The following is a 6,976-nucleotide window of genomic DNA, read 5'->3' as shown; positions in this document are numbered from 1 at the left end:
TAAGGTTGCTCAACTGCTTGCTATGAAGTGCACTGACCACCAGGGGGCAAATGCTCCAACTGGGAGATTAGCTTGCTGCTGGGATCCAGCTGATTGGGACTGAGCAAGATGGGCTGGACAGGCCCTGGAGCCCTCCTGCAGTCCCTCCCCGGCTGACCAACCTCCTGCGTCCCTCCCTGGCCTCGATCATGCACCAGTGGGGTCCCTTGGTGGGTTTAGGCCCGATGGCGGAAAGACCAGTTGCTATGATGCATACTGACCACCAGGAGGAAGACGCTCAATGCAGCTGCGGTGGCGGGAGCCTCTCCCACCTCTGTGGCAGTGCTATGGATGTCTGACTACCTAAGCCATCAGCCAGACATCCCCCAAGGGCTCCCGGACTGCGAGAGGGCAGAGGCCAGACTGAGGGACCCCCCCCCCAAAGTGCACAAATTTTGTGCACTGGGCCTCTAGTAAGATATAATATACATTGATATATTTTCTATGGTGGACAATATCAATTAAAATTCCCAATGTGCACACAGTTTGATCTCATAATTCCACATCTAGGAATTTATTTTACAGAAATATTTATATAAAAATTGACATGTGGTCCTAGCTGGTTTGGCTCAGTGGATAGAGCATCAGCCTGCGGACTGAAGGGTCCTGGGTTTGATTCTGGTCAAAGACACACGCCCAGTTTGCAGGCTCGATTCCCCAGTAAGGGGAGTGCAGAAGGCAGCCAATCAATGATTCTCTCTCATCATTGATGTTTCTATCTCTTTCCCTCTCCTTTCCTCTCTGAAATCAATAAAAATATATTTTTTTAAAAATTGACATGTGTATAAGATTATTAACTACAATATTTTTGAAATAGTATAAGATAGATCCAAATTGTTAATAGAAGAATTGTCAAATAAATTTTGATATATTTATTATGTGTACTTTGGAGTACATTGGGAGACGTTTAATAAATAAGGCAGATCTATTTGTGCTATTTAGCAAGTTTAAAACAGAGAAAGGAGCCCTGGCCAGTGTCGCTCAGTGACTGGAGCTTTGGCCAGGTTCGATTTCCAGTCAAGAGCATGGACTGGGGTGCAGGTTAGATCCTCAGCCCCAGTTGGGGTGAGTGTGGGAGGCAACCAATGGATGTGTCTCTGTCACATTGAAGTTTCTCTCTCTCTCTCCCCTTCCCTTACACTCTCTAAAAATCAATGAAAAAAATATTCTCGGGTGAAGATTAACAACAACAAAAAACACCAAAAATCAACCAACCAACCGAAAAAATAAAACCAAACAGAAAAAGGATATAAAATAGACATAATTCTATGCATGTAAGAAAATGGTAAGAAAAGTGGCCTCTAGGAAGAGGACTGGAATGTGAAAATGACATTTTTCACTCTGTGCTTTCTTTAAAAAAATATATTTTTATTGATTTTAGAGAGGAAGGGAGAGGGAGAGAGAGATAGAAACATCAATGATGAAAGAGAATCATTGATTGGCTGCCTCCTGCACGCCCCCTACTTGGGACCAAGCCCACAACCCGGGCATGTGCCCTTGACTGGAATTGAACCTGGGACCCTTCAGTTTACAGGCGGATGCTCTATCCACTGAGCCAAACCAGCTAGGGTTGTGCTTTCTTAATATTGATTTTTAAAAAGAAAACCTTGTGAATGTTTAACCTTTCCCAAATAATTCTTTATTCTCTAAATAAACTTTCACTGGGGAGGAAAAGAGCACTAGAAAATGGAATCTGGTGGAACAGAGGGTTAAGGGTTTGTTGTTGTCTGCCTTTGCTTTTATTTTATTTTTATTATTATTTTTATTTATTGCTGACACTATTACGGGTGTTCCCCACCTTTTATCCCTTTACCCACCCTCCACCCAGCCCCAACCCCCTCCCTCTGACCATCAGCACACTGTTGTCTGTCCATGGGTTATGCATATATGTTCCTGGGCTAATCCCCTCACCTTTTTAAACAGCTGGGGGAAGACTCGGGTATGTTTATGTGATGCAGAAGAAAGTTGTTTGGGGAGGGAAAGCAGGATCTCCAAGGAAGCCCTAGCTTTGGGCATATCTCCTTCCCGGAGATAAGGGGAGGACTGGTCCTTGGTAGACACAACTGGGGGTGAGAATGTCCAAAGAGCTCTGAAGAGATGAACATCCTGGCAGGCAGGTGAAAACTAGACAGGTAGGTATGCATTCCTGGAATCCAGCAGCGGTCCTGTGGACTCAGCTGGTCCATGGCTTCTGAGTAGTCGGATATCCTGTGGCTACTTTTTGCCGCAATCTCCCAGCTTTTAACTTCGGTGGCGGCCAACATCCAGAGCCTTTCCAGGTCTGTCTGGGTCTGCTAGCAGACTGGGGGCGACATCTGCACCATGATCTTCAGAAAGGCATTTGGGAGGAGTTGTCCTTTCAAAGCCTCCGTGAGGCCCTTCACCTCTGAAGGAGGAAGTTCTGTCTAACTGCCCTGGAGCACTGCCTTGGCCAGGGCTTGACTGGGGTGGGAGCCGGAAGCTCCAGCCGCTCAGCCTTTATTTTCTGAGGAAATGATAAGTTATCTGCTGCTAGTGAGGGAGGAGATGGTGGCCCCGGAGGGGGGGTGGGGGCAGAGGCAAACACCAGAGGTTAAAATTTACCGCAGCTGCTGTGTGAGAGCAAGCACTGGGGAGGCTCTGAAGGTAGCAGTGGGCAGATTTGAGGTCCCCAGGAACCCCAAGGGATGGCAGGCTGTGAGGCTGAGTTTGCTCTAGCGGTTTCCAGGGCCCAAGGACACTGAGTGAAGATGGGGAGGAGCTGGCAGATTGGGGGTTTCAGAAGGGATGAGGTCTGAGGCCAAGTGGGGAGAGGGGAAGTAGTTATGTCTTGTGGTTGCCTCTTTGTCTCCCCAGTGGACTACACTCCCTTTCACCTCCAGGGCAGGGAGCCCCATCCCATCCCAGGCCCCCTTCTCAGCATCCCCAGGGCCTGAGACCGTGCTTGATCGGGGACACACCTGAAATGGTTTCCTGAATTACTCATTGGCCCTATAAAAATATTAACCACACAAACCAACCAACCCCAAGTCTTTATCATTTGATTAAAGCTGCAAGGACTCTTCTATCCCTAATGACATTATCCGGCTTATTTACCCGACTTGCTCATCTGACTTGTTTGCTATTTCCAAACATGAAAGCCACTTAAGAAAATGCATTGACTGCATGCCGTAATGCAATGCTGTGGGCTTCCAAGGAACTAGCTTGCATTCAGTGCGCTCCCTGAGAATCATACAGCAATAAATGCCCCCTTAATGATGTGAAATCCACTTTCAAAGGAAGATAAAGAAGATCTATGTTTTTCAATATGCTCCAGGCTATGATTATGATGGCCAATAATTTTCAGAACTGTACGCATCCCCTCCCCTTTTCTAAAAACAGCTTCATGGCTGGTGCTTGAAATTCCACTCTTGGCGACCCTTTGCTGCATACCTCCCTCCCAAAGTGTGTGTGCTTCAGGGGCAGGGGCTGTGGGGGGAGGGCTCTGAAGAGGGAGGGGAGCGTGCCCCTGGGCGGGGTAACACTTTATTACTGACTGTTTTTCTTTTTTTTTTTTAAAAAAAAATATGTTTTTATTTTTAGAGAGGTAGGGAGGAGAGAGAGCTAGAAACATCAATGATGAGACAGAATCATTGATCGGCTGCCTCTGCTCCACGCTGGGGATCCAGCCCCCGACACTGGGGATGGAGCCGGGAACCCGGGCATGTGTCCTGACGGGGAATCCAACTGTGATCTCCTGGTTCATAGGTCGCCATTCAACCACTGAGCCACGCCCCGCTGGGCTGTTACTGACTCTTTTTCTAAAAAATGTATCTTTATTGCTGAAAGTATCACAGATGTCCCCTTCCCCCAACAGTGACCGCCTCCGCCCTGCATCCATTTAGCAGGGTGGCTTGCAGCTCAGAGAGGCCAGCAGACACTTGGTGTGTGAGGAACGCAGAGGGGAGGCTCCCAGAAGCAATTTGGAGATCGATATGCGTCCTCCGTAGTTGGGAAGGGCCTACTGCAGGCTCTGCTCTGGTTTTCTCCCACCTCCAGGAGCAAAGGAACTTAGAGAGACTCCCGTGCCCAGCCATTCATCCAACAGTATTTAAGCTCCGGCTGCGTGCCAGCACCTGTCGCAGGAGGAATGTGAAGGTGCCCAAGTTCTGGGTCTCTCCCCGGACGGTCTGCAGACGTGTTTCCTCAGCTCCCACTGGCTCAAGGTCCCACGGATGTCTCGGATATCATTATCTAAATACCAGGATTAACAACTCATTCCTGAACCCTGAGCGAGAGAGAGAGAGAGAGAGAGAGAGAGCAGTGTCCAGTGTTTTCCAAGGACCTGGGAAAGTGCACATGCCGGGCAGCACGTAGCTGCAAGGGCAGGGATGTCCGTGTTGCTATGGAAACAGCTCAGGCAGCCTTTCCAGTAACAACCTCTAGGTTGCTTTCTCTGTGCCATTTGTTCCAAGGACACACGTGCATAGCTGTTTCCTTTTTCTCATCTCTGCGAGTTGTTGACAAATGGGGTGGGGAGGGGTTGAGTGGAGCCTGGATAGGAAAACAGCTGGTGGGAGGTGGGGCTCCCAGCAGACCAGTGCGACAGCGGCTCAGGTCCCAGCTCCCAGCCTCTGCCTCTGTGGCTGAAAAAGCCCCTCAGAGCTGATCACATTACACCACACCCACTGCCCACCCGTCTCCCTGCCCCCTCAGGCTGCATGGTATTTAGGAGCAAGGCCAGAAAAAGCAGGGTTCCTGTAATTAAGGCTTGCTCAGTTTCCCAGAAGCGGGAGCAGGAGTCTGGGGACTCCGAGGCTGTGCACTGTCGTTGCAAGAGCATTGGAATTGGAGCCAGGAAGCCTGGATCCTCGTCCTAATCCTGGCGCAGTGTGACTTAGGCAAGTCATTTTCATCCTCCTGGCTCGGTTTGCTCATCCAGAAAACAAGAGGACTGAAATAGAGCAATGATTCCAAAGTGTTGTGTTGGAGTCATCTGAGAATCTTTAGGAAAAAGGCAGGTTTCTAGGCTCAACTCCAGGGAGTCCTATTAAATATGTCTGGGGTGGGACTGGGAATCTGCATTAAGGTGAATCATTTGGAGAGTCTGGTGATATACTTGCAATAATTAGAGACACCGTGAGAGCAGTCACACCAGGACTGTGAACCACTGAATTAGAGGTAAATGTCAAGTACACTCAGATAATTGCAGAGAATATACTAAGAGTATGTTATCTGATTAATCCCAGGCCTTAATGGCCGTAATGCCACTTGCCTCATTATGTAATGTCTTTTAGTACAAGAAAAATGGACCGTCATTGAAACCCTCTTGGGCAGGCATGACTTCAAGGGTGTACTTTGGCATCAGGAATGGACAGGCACTCATCCAGCCTTTCCAGGGTGACTGTGACCAACCAACTGCCACACCAGTGCTGCAGAGGTGGGGTGGGGTTGGGTGTGGGGGTCTTGGGGGAGGGGGAGAATAGAATTCCTAATACTTTCTCAAAACTTTCTTTCCTTCACTCTAGTAAGTCCATTTCCTCTGGGTCTTTTTGAACTCTTCAAATTTTTACTATTCATTTATTCAACAAATATTGATTGAATGCATATATGCAGCCAGACTCTGTGCTAGGCACTGGATACAATGAAGAACAGGGTTATAGGTCAAAGATAATATAATGTCATGAATGCTATGAAAGCACCATAGTAATACCTAGGATGGGTTCTTAACCCTGCCTGGCCTGAAATACCTTCTTGCCTTTCTCCTGCCTCTAAGTATGGGCATTCCCCAAGGCTCAGTTTTACATGGACATAACATGGCATTTATTGGCAAAAGGGTGCAGCAGAATAAGGTTGGCTATGACCAGCAAACTGGATGAATTGAGGGAAAGAAGGTGGCCCTGGCAGGAAGAATCTCACAGTTGGTGATGAGAAGTTCGGACTGGAGGTCAATCAACATCAAGAAGGTCCAAAGAGCTCGGAAGAGATGAACATCCTGAAAGGCAGGTAGGTATGTATTTCATGAACCCAGCAGTGGTTCTGTGGGCTCAGCCTCTGGGTTCTGGGGGAATGACTATGGTAATACCTTGCCCAGAGGAACTGAGAGACCGTACATGACATGCAGGCATGGACACAGACATGTGGCGTGAAGGGAATGGAGGAGAGATCAGTGAGAGCTTCCCTGAGGAAATGATAGTTGAGCTGAGATCCGAAGGATGAATAAGGATTAACTAGAAAAGAGAAAAGGAAATTATTCAAAAAGAAGAAGCAAAATGTGGAAGCCTTGTAAAGAAGAGGCTTTCATTGCCTGGTTCCTGAATAGAATCAACGGGCTCTTCTTCTATGGAGGATGAACAAAAGCTTAGGAACCTTACATAACTGCGGGGTGGGCTAGGCCCTGGGAGACATCAGGAGGCCTGCAAAGGGGACAGAATTTGGGAAGGAAGTTTCTTCCTAACCAAAGAGAGCATTAATACTCATTGTGCAGTTGATTTGAGGTTCTTGAGGTGGCCAACTTTTACATTTTTATTATTTAAAAAATATTTTTATTGATTTCAGAGAGTAAGGGAGAGGGAGAGAGAGATAGACACATCAATGATGAGAGAGAATCATGGATTGGCTGCTCCTGCATGTCCCACACTAGTGATCAAGCCCGCAACCTGCGCATGTGCCTGACCGAGAATCCAATAGTGACCTCATGGTTCATAGGTTGATGCTCAATCACTGAACCACGATGGTGGGCGAGGTGGCCAATTTGAAGGGCCCTTCTTCATCCTTTAGGGATAGCTAGGTAGCAGGAAAGACAAACAGTAGGTACTTGGATATAATTATATATTTTACTTCCACAAAGGTAGATACCTCATAACAGATTGTTATTTTTGTTTTAAACAGTTGATTATCTTTTAATAATTTAATAAAAGAAAAAAGATTTAAATTTTTTTATATATATTTACCATTTTTGGTGATCTTCATAACTTCC

Source organism: Myotis brandtii, unplaced genomic scaffold (assembly GCF_000412655.1).
Source record: "Myotis brandtii unplaced genomic scaffold, ASM41265v1 scaffold1, whole genome shotgun sequence".
Classification (NCBI taxonomy): Eukaryota; Metazoa; Chordata; class Mammalia; order Chiroptera; family Vespertilionidae; genus Myotis; species Myotis brandtii.
This window is presented reverse-complemented; position numbering follows the sequence as displayed.